Raw genomic sequence first — 13,361 nt, forward strand, 5'->3', positions numbered from 1 at the left:
TGGAGTGCGTAAATTATAGTATGATATTGGCTCAGAGGTCCACTGTCCACGAAAATCCTGAGAAATATGCCAGGCAATAAGATACTATAATTTACGTGCTAAATTATACAAGTGTTGAGAGCACGATTCCCTTCCATGGTTGCGATTCGAAGCCGAAATTTGCGAACCATAGAGCCTTTGGTATTCCTTAGATGTTTAGGAATAAAAAATCCTCAAAAATTGAAAATCATTAAGTTCAACAAATCGAATTAACTCGATCCGTGTCTTAGGAGCCGTTAGATTACGATTTCCTATCGTAGGAACCTTTAGGGCCCCTTAAGAACACTTACGTCACGTTGTGTCCCAAGTTTTAGGGAGTCCTAGAGTTAGGAGTCCAGCTTCATCACGGGCGTTCGCTATGGATAGCAACCGTGCCATAGATCTAGTTACACTAGTCACCTCACTTTTCCCCTAGGACAAACCTAGTTACCTAAGATGTAGGTTAACCTGCATTAGTCTAAGGGACGTCTTGCACTTAGATAGGAACATATAACATCTTAGATGGAGTCCTATGATAATAAAATCTTCAATTTGAATTAAATAACTTCCCTTAAAACTGTTGAAACAGTCAATCCAGTCTAGATCGGTGTCTTAGATGAGTTAGGCATAAGTAGCTTAGCTTAGGTGCACCGAACTACGTCGACTCTGATCCCAGTGAGGCTTGGGTACGTAGGCAGCTTGGATGCTTGATGGCATACCAATCACGAGTCGGCTCCACACATAAGTGGTGGGTTTTGTACATTAATCCTTAAATTAAAAGTAATTAAATCACTTAGGACTTTTCATGAAATTAGAATTTTAGGAGAACTTTCACTTAGATTGAATTCATACAAATTAAGAAAATCAAGATACACATTTAGGAATTACATTGAAATTAGATCTTAGGATGCATGTCACGTAGTTCGCACATTAATATAGAGTTAAATGAGCCATTTAGAAGAAATTCAAAAGAGTTAACTTTTGGAATTGAAGACCGATTATCGGGCAGGAATGGTGCATGTGGTGGTAACTCTCCATACCTTCCATTCTCGTAACCAGGTAACGAGTCTAGATTTCTGGTCAATTATGGGTCCTAAATCCCTCATCTAGGTGGCGACTCTGTCACTCTCTTTTGTGTGGTTGCCTTAGTGATCCCAAGTTCACGAAAAAGATGAATTAAATCACACCTTGCTAGGCTCGGCGGCTTACCCCTGCCCTTATGGGTACCTGGTTGCACGTTTGTTTGCACCCTATGGCTTGGTTGCTGCCTGCTTGGTTGGGTAATTAAAATCAATAATAAAAAGCACACGCCATTCGCGTGGGTACGAGAGACCAAGAGAGAGCGTGGCGGCTCGCGCCCCACCCCTCTCGCGGGATCGGGTGCCACAGCGGGGCCGCTGCCTTTCTCCATGTGGGGCATGGACCAGGTTGGCCCATTCCCAAAAGCCCCCAAAGGAATTATCAGATCATACATTGCATATTTCAGACTAAGGACATAACTAACAATGGTTTAAGAAATTAAAAAAAAAACAGATTTTCAATCAATCAAAATAGGAATAAAAGTAGTCAAGCATCCATCTATACAATAAGATGGGCATTTACTCTGGATGCTCAGCCGAAACCTAAATCCATGAAAACCAACAAAAAGAGAACACTATATCCATAGATACTAGAAAAGAGATAAAGAACCATACCTAGCGGACATATCCATGATCGCTCACCATCTTCGAATCCTCAAATGATGTCCCTCGAATAGTGATCTGACAGATGATTGTTGGAAAAACTCTTCTTGTAGAGATCTGAAACATGAAAAATCATATAAAAGAAATCCGTAGAAGGATAAAGCTCATAAAAAATCATGAGAACATCAGCAAGATATTTGGAGGAATTACATATACAAAAGTCAAAGCGCCATTAACAAAAACTAAGAATCAAATGAAAATGTCAAAAGTGTGAAAATGTCAAAATTTATTGTTGACAATATTAGCCTACGTAGGGTCACTTGCTCAATGATCAAAATTGGCCATGGAGCAAAAACCACTTCTCTTGGACGAATTAATCTAAAACTTAGGAAAATCACATCTCTTGGACGATTCTAACTTACTAATTTGTGACAATACAAACCATTGATGGATTAGTTTATGACCATCTATTTAACAACCACAGATTGGGAAGGGTTGCAGTCATCTGATGGGAGGGAATTTTGATTCATAAGTAAGAGTTAAATGGTTTGGATCATTACAAAAGTTGATGTTTGGGGGAGGGTCTATCTAAGAGGTACCCCAACAAATGGTCAGTTTGGATCGCTGTGGACCCCGATCCGAGATAGGCGGTGCCGAGGGACGCGAGATCCCTCCTGCAATCCTCTAAGATCTCCACAACGGAAGAGAGCTCTGCCAAGGAACTCTCGAAACGGATGCTACCCTCACAGCATAGCATGAGTGGCGATATAAAAAGAAAGAGATACATCCTGATCCGGAGCCAGGGCTCGAAACCAAGATATATCTGAAAATAACTCAGAGTCGCCATCCATGGATGCGCCATGGAACCAAAACAAATGCTCTGTTTGCAATGGATAACCAGAGATACAAAAGGTCCGTGCCTGATGACGAATGGAGAAGGTCCGAAGAGCGCCCCCAATTCGCCCGAGTGCGAACACTTGGTCTCTTATGCCATTTATTATTAACCTCGAAGAGTTTTGGGCGAAAATCATATGAAATGGGAACACACATCTCCGAGAAAACGTCTATCTAATCATGCATGTCTCGGAGATGAAAATAAGCACACACAAAAGAACCGAAATAAATGTCACCTAATGACAACTAGGTTATGAGTGACATGCCTAACAGGTGTCTAAGTTCTGGTGGACGAACGCATGCATGCTACAGCTAAAGGTATAGGTCTGCACAAGAAAGTAAGAAAACACAACAAAACACACAACATAACAAAACAACAAATCCTAAGACTCTAAACGATCTAGCCCGAGTCCTCGGATGGTCTGGTATTCATCCAAAGAAGCCTACGTATCCCCGCCTCCACGAGAATCAAGGCAACGTAGTTCTTCGCGTCTATTCTAAGCTAGGATGCCTAAGACACCTAGACATCTATCTTAGACTCGATCTAAAAGACCGGACTAATTATTAAAGCTTCTTGAACGATTATTTAAATTCTAGTGAATTGTAGATTTTAGGACACCCTATATGCCCTAACTAAATGCAGGTTAGCCCTAAGCTAATGCAGGTGGTTCCTACAACCTATGTGTAACTAGGCTGTGCGTCCTAAGGAAAACAATAGGATCACTAACGCATCTTAGACCTAGTCATCAGTCGGCGATGTGAATCGCCAACTGACCGGACAGAGGCGTAACAAACCCCTAACTCTAACACAAACACAAACAAACCACACAACACAAGACAAACTCCTAACTCTACAACTCTCTATCTAGGACAAAGTCCTAACTCTAGAGGAAGATCTTTTCGAAAAATAATATTTTGGAAGATTTATATTTTTTTTTAAAAGGGTTAAAAGATATATTTACAAAGGTTTGGCTGGACCCGGGATAAGAATCCCAAGCTGCACTACGTACCTCGTGAAAGAGGATCAAGCCAACGTAGTTCGAAACGAACTCTCTACCTATCAAACACTTACAGCAAATCAACTATTTTTTATGTTTTAAGTTTCTAATGTTTTTGAGATTTTTAATGATTTCAATGTTTATGGATTTTAAAATTTCTGATGTTTTCACCCTTTTGGTCAAAGACCGGAGGGAATATACAAAACAACATCCTAGGGACGAACCCTAAAATTAAAAGGAGAAACTAGGCTCCAATAATACCATTATAAGAGCAAATGAGTCCAAGACTCTCTAATAGCAGTAACTGACGAATAAATGAGTCAAAGACTCTCTAATAAAAGCAACTGAAGGACAAAAGAGTTAAAGACTCTCCAAAAAGAGCAACTGAGGGATACAAGAGTCAAAGACTCTTCAAAAGAGCAACTGAGAGATACAAGAGTCAAATACTCTTCAAAGAGAGCAACTGAGGGATATAAGAGTCAAGGACTCTTCAAAAGAGCAACTGAGAGATACAGGAGTCAAAGACTCTTCAAAAAGAGCAACTGAGGGATACAAGAGTCAAAGACTCTTCAAAGAGAGCAAATGAAGGATATATGAGTCAAAGACTCTTCAAAGAGAGCAAACACGAGTCAAAGACTCTACTGACAATAGCACAAGTCAAAGACTCCAATGATAACAACATCACACAAACAAATGAGTCAAAGACTCTCTTAAAGAAATGGAAACACGAGTCAAAGACTCCAATAACACCAACTAAAGGATAAATGAGTCAAAGACTCTCTAAGAGAAATGGAAACACGAGTCAAAGACTCCACTAACACCAACTAAAGAATAGACGAGTCAAAGACTCTCTAAAAGAGAAAGAAACATGAGTCAAAGACTCCACTAACACCAACTAAAAGATAAATGAATCAAAGACTCTCTAAAAAAAAAGAAAGAAAGAACATGAGTCAAAGACTCCACTAATACCAACTAAAGGATAGATGAGTCAAAGACTCTCTAAGAGAAATGGAAACACGAGTCAAAGACTCCACTAACACCAACTAAAGAATAGACGAGTCAAAGACTCTCTAAAAGAGAAAGAAACATGAGTCAAAGACTCCACTAACACCAACTAAAAGATAAATGAGTCAAAGACTCTCTAAAAAAACCAATAAGAGAAAGATTGAGTCAGAACTCTTTAATAACAACACCTGAAAGACAAATGGGTCAAAGACTCTCCCACAACACCACCGAAAAGGCAAATGAGTCAAAGACTCTCCTATAACATCACCTAAAAGGCGAATGAGTAAAAGACTCTCTAATAACACTATCTAAAGGATGAATGAGTCAAAGACTCTCTAATCAAGGGCTGACTCCTATGCGAATGGACTATCAAATAAGGAGAAGCTCACAAGCAAAAGGAAAAAAGAGACCTTGTGCATATTTGGCAAAGGTAAAACACCCAGCCGGGCCGGACAGCTACCTAGCCCTAGGGTGCAACAAATGTGCAACCCAATACCCATAAGGGTAGGGGTATGAAGCCAAGCCGAGTAGGGTGTTCTTCCAAAACCAAACGAAGCACAAAGAGGAGAACTAGCGAGAGAATGAGACCGGGCGGGTCTCCCAAACACACACAAAGATGAGCTCTAAGCAACCTTATCATTGCCCTTGCAAGGGGGAAGCAAGGTTAAGACAACTAATTGACCAAATTGGTCTCTAATTAACAGAGGCACTAATTGAGGTGCAACCTCAGAGAAGATTCTACAAATGAGGCCAAGCAGGCCTTCTAAAGGCTAATTACTTGCAAAGCCAATACAGATGACTCCCTAATAACATCAATAAAGATCAAATGAGTCAAAGACTCTCCCGATAACATCACCACGCAAACGAATGATTCAACGACTCTCTAAATGAGGCAAGGCATGCCTCCTATGGGTACACCAATTATCAAAATCCAAACAACCTCCTTGAGGTTAAGCTAAAAAAAAGAGGCCTGCCTCCAAAGGAGGATTGCTTAACGAGACAGAGTATGTCTCCTAGTACAGATTATAGTGTCTAAAGAAATCCAATCATAAATCCAAAAGACTGTGCTAGTCTATCAAAAGAGAGAGGAAAAAGGATACCAGATAATCTCAAATTTTCAATTATTATAAAAACAAATCAAATATCAGCAAAATATGATCTACAACTAAAGAGTACACAACCTGTAGCAATCATAAAATGATAAACAACATTAATTAGTCCAGACCAGCCGCTGGATAGCCTAATAAAGCAAAAACAATATCAAACACTTCTATGCCCAAACACAAACACCACCCAAATATGGGGATGAAATCAGATGATGCTAAAGTAATCATCTGATATCATAATACAGATGATAATATTTCTAATCCCGCCTTGAGATCAGACAGTACTTATGTCGATAATATCGAATAGAGTAGTCATCTGATCTCCTTCTTCCCTAAACAATTTAAAATAAAAAGGAATGGGTATGATAAGCTTTGAGATAATCTCACCTGAACACCATTTATTACCGTCTTCAAACCCTAACTCAAAGCTTAGTACAAGAGAAGAATATTAAAATTTTTAACAGATTATACAAATGCATGCAATGATATTTCTGATTTTTATAAATTTTGGGGCATTACAGGGGGCATCAACTTGTGCAGATTCAAGTGCAAAAAACGGTGAGCCACAAAACACAAAGACGGGCTCCAAGTAACCTTATCATTGCCCAGAGAAGGGTTCTTTAAAAAAAAAAATGGTTAAAAGAAATTCAAAAGGTTGGGTAGGCCTACTAAACAAAAGAGGGGAGCACTACTTGGATTGAGCGAGTCCCCTAAAGATGGGCTTGGGCTATCGCCTTCATCGCCCTTGCAATAGAACGGTTAAACGTCTCTTGGGATTCTGAATGGAATGCATCTGCAAGTGATTGCAGGAATCCTCCAAGGCGTAAGCTCGACGAACACTTGCGCGCAGAGGAATTGAAGGGTGATGTTCGAGCTCAACGAATAAAACTTCTATCAACGAGCATGAAAGATCAATCAATTGTAAAAGAAAGAGAGAACACTAAACTCACAATTCTTGACAGAAACAGAGTAACGAATGAAATAGGGGTGACCAAAGACATGGATGGAATCAACGAGTAGTATCTTTGCACTTAATGATCTTTATAAAGCTCGAGAAGAAACCAAAAGTAGTGCTATGAGCAAACAAGGTGGTTGAGTTCTAATAGGAATTTATCATTGTATTACTTGGCCCTCTACCACTCAACAGGCAAGCAAAAATCATCATGCCCAACTCTCATCAAGTGCTATAGTGGCCGATATTTTACCCCATGTATTCAAACCTTTGTTCACAAAACATTTGACAGATAACCAAGGTATCCTGGAAGTTTCAACATGCAACCACAAAACTAATAGCCATACTTAAATTGGGAGTCATAAACCATAAAATGCAAGCATGAAAATCCAGTATAAAAAATGAAATCTAAACCTGCTCAGGAAAATATATTGAGAACAAAATAGGGTTGAAAGGAATGAGCGCATAGGGATTCAGATCAGTAGAACATTCCAGTGAGTCTCATGCATTCAATCAAAAAATGAAAACCATTCGGTAACCATGAGATAACCTGAAACCTAATCCTACTTTAAACCTCATTCCATCAAAGAGAAGATAAAAGGAAATTAGACAAAATCCAGATGCTACCTGAGCACAAGCGAGATGGTCAAATAATCGTACCAACTGATGAATCAAGATTGTAATTGCAGATCTTTTGCCAGAATCCGATAAGACTCGTCAGAGGGAAGAGTCTTTCGGTCAAATTCAAATCAGCAGATTTGAATTTTCAATTCAATGAAATAAAGAAAATCCAAACCTATGAGCCTCAGATCTAGAGTAAAATTGCATGGATCTAGGGTTTGAGAATTTGATTTTCTAGATCCAGATCCAGATCCAGATTTACTCTCTCTCTCCTTCTCTTAATCCTTTTTTTTTTTAGATCTTTAAACTAAGGTTTTAAACAAGAACGAGATTAGAACTAAATCTTTTTTTAGAAAAATAAAAGATGTCTAACCTGAGAAGAAGAGTTCCACCGGAAGATAACGGAAGATTCACCGAAATATGACCGGAGCTAAGCCAGATCCAACCGGAGAAGATGATCAGAGGGAAGAAGAGTAAAATCCCTCTTTCTGCTTTTGCTTTCTCTCTTTCTCTCTATGCGAAAATCAGCTTTCTTCTCTCGTTATTCTCAGATCTAAGACCTCAGATCTGAGATTTCTCTACAAGGAAATGATCTCTAGGACTTGGAATCGGGAGGTGGCCTGAGATCTGAAGGATCGGATCAGAGAATCCGATCGGAGAAGATGATCGACGGAGGATCGATCGGCCGGAGGAGGAGAGGAATGACCGGAGAAGATGACCGGCGGCTAAAAACCCAAGGTTTTCTCTTTTCTCGCTCTCTCTCTCTCTCTCTCTCTCCCATTGAGAAAAATGCCCTGCCCCCTTTTTCTTTCATCTCACGAACTCCTCTGCAATTCCACTTTCTTCTCTTGAGAAAACCCCTCAGATCCCCTTTTTCTCTTCCTAATTTTCTAAACCCAAAATGAAAAAATAACACCCCCCCCCTCTTCAATCGATTTCACTTACCCTTTATATAACAAAGCCTCATCCTGCCCTTTAATCCAAACCACTCATTTCATCGCATCTTTTACTTCTCTTTTCTTTTTAACAGAGCTCTAACCCATGACCTTAATGGGTAAGCATATCCCCTAGACCCTAGTTCGGTTGCCATCTTTAGAATGTGAGTGCTTCCCCCCCTACTTCTCCTTTGGACAGCCCCTTGAGTGTATTTTGTCCTCTTTTCCAATACTAGGAGTTGTCTAGGTGTAGACACCCCATTTTGACCGGACCCAAATTCGTTGCAGATGCGAAGCCTCGTCAAATCGGTGAATTGGGGTCCCGAATTAAGCCCTAGGGTAGCATAAGGTCTCACTAAGACCCCCGCCAAATTTCATCAAATTCCGAGCCAATTTGGCAAATAGGACGAGCCGAGAGAAGGTGTGTAGTGCAAGCCAAAAGGGGGGTAATTTATCCTGCAGCTGGCCAACCCAAACATTAATAGGACAAATTGACGGGCGCGCCAATCAATTTTTGTGCGCCCATCAATTTTCGTAGTGCTAATATCAGCAGCTCAGTTTTAGTATATATGAAAAAAATCAACAACAAAAAAAGGAGGAGGAGAGAGCTGTTCATTTTCGTCTGAAACAGAACGAGAGAGAGGAGAGAAATCTCCAAATTCTTCGAAACCCATTTCTTCTCCGATCGTCTCCGACCGAACTCCGGCCATATTCTCGTTGATTTTCTCCCTAAATCTCTATGCAGATCTCTGTTTTATTACTTCGTTCTCTTCATTTATAGCTAGATTCTTGTGAAACCTTAACCCTAGCTTTGTCTTCTTCGGCAAGATCCCGCCGGAATCCGGCAGATCTCCTTGAGATCCGGTCATTTTCACTTCCCCACCAACCTCCACCCTCCTCCTCCGTCTCCACCATTGATTCACCACCGCCACCGCCGCTGCTCCTCCAACTTCAACCATTAAACAGAGGAGGAGATATTAGCAGAGAGAGGAGAAAAGGAGACCGGGGATTTTCTAATTTGCAGAGGATCTGAGAGAGAGAGAGAGAGAGAGAGCTTTTGCACATTTTCGTTAATCCACGAGCAGGATCTATATAGACACATAGATCCACGGATCCATACATCTCGATAGGAAAAGAATCAATAGAAAAAGAAAGAATCGGAATTGATCGAAGAGAGAGAGAGAGAGAGAGAGAGGGTTTTTTTTATCTCCTTCACTGGTCATCCTCTCCGGTGAGTTCATCGGAGCTCCGTCCGACATCTTTTTCTCCGGCAAAATTCGGTAAAATTCCGGTGAGAATATCTGAGATTCGGTCTTTTTCTTCAGCAAATCTTTGGGCGGCAAATTCATTTTCTCCGGTGAACATCTCTTCATCTTTTCTTATCAGAAACCCTAGATCTGGATTTATATAACCTTGATTGAAGCCTCGAAACCCTAAATCAACACCTCAAATCCTAGATCTAAACCCGAATCTGAGTATTAACCAATTTTTCTTCTCCGGTGGATTCTCGTGAGAAATTCCAGAAAGAGAGTGAAATCTCAGATCTGAGATTTTAGATCTGAGAATATAAGAGGAAAGAAGAGAAAAGGCGAGAGAGAGAAAATGAGAGGTTAGTGTTTTGATCTCTGATTGTCTTCTCCGGGAGGATTGCCGGAGCTCCGGTCGCTTCACTATGAATATGAAAAGTAATTTCTCTACCTTGATTTCTCTTTGGGCAAAGCTTCAAGTAATATTTTCTAGCATTTTTCCACTTTGTATAATTGTTTTACTTTGCATTGATCGTCTTCTTGATTGAATGGCGTGTGGCCTATAGGTTTGTTTCTGATTCGAATTCTAGCTTCACTCTGATTTTTTTTTTACAAATCCATTGGGTAATGATTTGGTCTCATATATTGATTTTGATGTTCATGTCCTGTGTCTGCAAATGGAATTCTATTGGACTTGCTATTACAGTTGAAAATTAGTTGATATATAGGTTGTATCAAATGGCTTACGAGCAGTTCCTAGCTTCTTAAAGTTTTCAATTTCCATATATATTTGGATGGCTCATCACCCTACTTCCATGGCAAAGCTGGGTCCAATAATGGCTCTTCATTCTTATCTCTCTTTTTCATTTGGGAAATCGTGAGGTTATCCTTCCCTATTGAAATAGTTCTTCAAGTGGTTTTGCATCTTGGTCGTCCCTGTCACCTTTCAACAAAAGGAGCATAGATGCGATGAACTCAATAGGGAAGCGATGTGCATAGTGATGCAGAGAAAAACTTAAAAATCTTTCCCCATTGCTGGGGCGATGAAGGCGATAGCCCAAGCCCATCTTTAGGGGACTCGTTCAATCTAAGTAGCGCTCCCCTCTTTTGTTTAGTAGGCCTACCCAACCTTTCAGATATGCCCCCTGTTATGCATCGAAATTTATAAAAATCAGAAATATCATTTGATGCATTTGTATAATCTGTTAAATTTTTTAATATTCTTCTCTTGTACTAAGCTTTGAGTTAGGGTTTGAAGACGGTAATAAATGGTGTCCAGGTGAGATTATCTCAAAGCTTCTCATACTCATTCCTTTTTATTTTAAATAAATTGTTTAATTGAAGAAGGAAATCAGATGATTTGCACTATTCGATGTCCTTGACACGAATATCGTCTGATTTCAAGGCGGTTTGTAGAAATATTATATGTGTAGGGAATTAGATGATTACTTTGGCATCATCTGATTTCATTGGAGTCCCCGTATTGGGGTTTGTGGTTGGTTTTGAAGTGTTTGATATTGTTTTTACTTTATTAGGCTACCCAGCGGCTGGTCTGGGCTAATTAATTTTTATTTTAAATAAATTGTTTGATTGAAGAAGGAAATCAGACAATTTGCACTATTCGATGTCTTTGACACGAATATCGTCTGATTTCAAGGCGGTTTGTAGAAATATTATATGTGTAGAAAATCAGATGATTACTTTGGCATCATCTGATTTCATTGGAGTCCCCGTATTGGGGTTTGTGGTTGGTTTTGAAGTGTTTGATATTGTTTTTACTTCATTAGGCTACCTAGCGACTGGTCTGGGCTAATTAATGTTGTTTATTATGCTATTTGAATTTGAATTTGAGTTTGAGATTGCCTAGTAATTCTTTTCTACTCTCTTGGTGGACTAGCGCAGTCTTCTAGACTTCTTTAGATAATAGAACCTGTACTAGGAGACATACTCTGTCTCGTTAGGCAATCCTCCTTTGGAGGCAAGCCTCATTTGTAGAATCCTCTCTGAGGTTGCACCTCAATTTGTTCCTCTGTTAATTAGAGACCAATTTGGTCAATTAGTTGTCTTAGCCTTGCTTACCCCTTGCAAGGGCAATGATAAGGTTACTTGGAGCCCATCTTTGTGTGTGTTTGGGAGACCCGCCCGGTCTCATTCTCTTGCTAAACCTCCTCTTTGTGTGTCGTTTGGTTTTGGGAGAACACCCTACTCGGCTTGGCTTCATACCCCTACCCTTATGGGTATTGGGTTGCACATTTGTTGCACCCTAGGGCTAGGTAGCTGTCCGGCCCGGCTGGGTGTTTTACCTCTGTCAAATGTGCACAAATTCTTATTCCTTTTTACTTGTGAGCTTCTCCTTATTCGATAGTTCATTCGCATAGGAGTTAGCCCTTGATTAGAGAGTCTTTGACTCATTCATCCTCTAGATGGTGTTATTAGAGAGTCTTTGACTCATTTGCCTTTTAAGTGGTGTTATAGGAGAGTTTTTGACTCATTTGTCTTTAATGTAGTGTTATTAGAGAGTCTTTGACTCATTTATCCTTTAATTAGCATTAGTGGAGTCTTTGACTCGTGTTTCTTTCTCTTTTAGAGAGTCTTTGATTCGTTTATCCTTTAGTCGGTGTTTTTGGAGTTTTTGACTCGTGTTCCATCTCTTAGAGAGTCTTTGACTCATTTATCCTTTAGTGGGTGTTTGTGGAGTCTTTGACTCGTGTTTTCATCTCTTAGAGAGTCTTTGACTCGTATATCCTTTAGTTGTTGTCAGTGGAGTCTTTGACTCGTGTTTTCTTCTCTCTTAGAGAGTCTTTGAATCGTGTTTCCATTTCTTTCAGAGAACCTTTGGCTCATTTATTCCTTTGGTAATGTTATTAAAGAGTCTTTGACTCATTTATCTTTTTCGCAGTTTTCTTAGAGAGTCTTTGACTCATTTGTTCTTTCAGTTGGATTTATTAGAGAGCCTTTGACTCGCCTTTCCTTTTGCAGTATCATTAGAGAGTCTTTGACTCCGTTATCTCATTTTCAGTGTTATCAGTTGCTCTTATTAGAGAGTCTTTGACTCATTTATCCTCCAGTTGCTCTTATTAGAGAGTCTTTGACTCATTTATCCTCTAGTTGCTTTTATTGGAGAGTCTTTGACTCGGTTGCTTCCTTTGTGCTGTTATTAGAGAGTCTTTGACTCATTTGCTCTTATAACGGTATTATTAGAGCATAGTTTCCCTTATTCACCCTAGGGTTTGTCCCTAGGGTGTTATTTTGTATATTCCCTCCGGTCTTTGGCCAAAAGGGTGAAAACATCAGAAATTTTAAAATCCATAAACATTGAAATCATTAAAAATCTCAAAAATATTAGAAACTTAAAACATAAAAAATAGTTGATTTGCTGTAAGTGTTTGTTAGGTAGAGAGTTCGTTTCGAACTACGTTGGCTTGATCCTCTTCCGAGGTACGTAGTGCAGCTTGGGATTTACATCCCAAGTCCAGCCAAACCTTTTTTGTAAATAAAAGTTTTAAACCTTCTTCAAAAACCTTTAAAATCTTGTTTTCAAAAGATCTTCCTCTAGAGTTAGGAGTTTCTCCTAGATAGAGAGTTTTAGAGTTAAGGTTTTTCTTTTGATAGGTTGTTTGATTGTTTGTTTGCTGTGTGCTTGTTTTAGAGTTAGGGGTTTGTCCTAGAGTTATAGGAGCGCCTCCGTCCGGTCAGTCGGCGATCCACATCGCCGAGTGATGACTAGAGTAGGATACGCTAGTCCACCTTTGGTTTTCCTTAGGAAATACAGCCTAGTTACACATAGGTTGTAGGAATCACTTGCATTAGCCTAGGGCTAACATGCATTTAGTTAGGGCATATAGGGTGTCCTAAAAATCCACAATTCATTGGAATTTAAATAATCGCACAAGAAACTTTAAT

The sequence above is a fragment of the Tasmannia lanceolata genome, unplaced genomic scaffold (assembly GCF_043159265.1).
Source record: "Tasmannia lanceolata isolate RefF3 unplaced genomic scaffold, GAP_Taslan_0.1 ptg000019l, whole genome shotgun sequence".
NCBI classification, from domain to species: domain Eukaryota; kingdom Viridiplantae; phylum Streptophyta; class Magnoliopsida; order Canellales; family Winteraceae; genus Tasmannia; species Tasmannia lanceolata.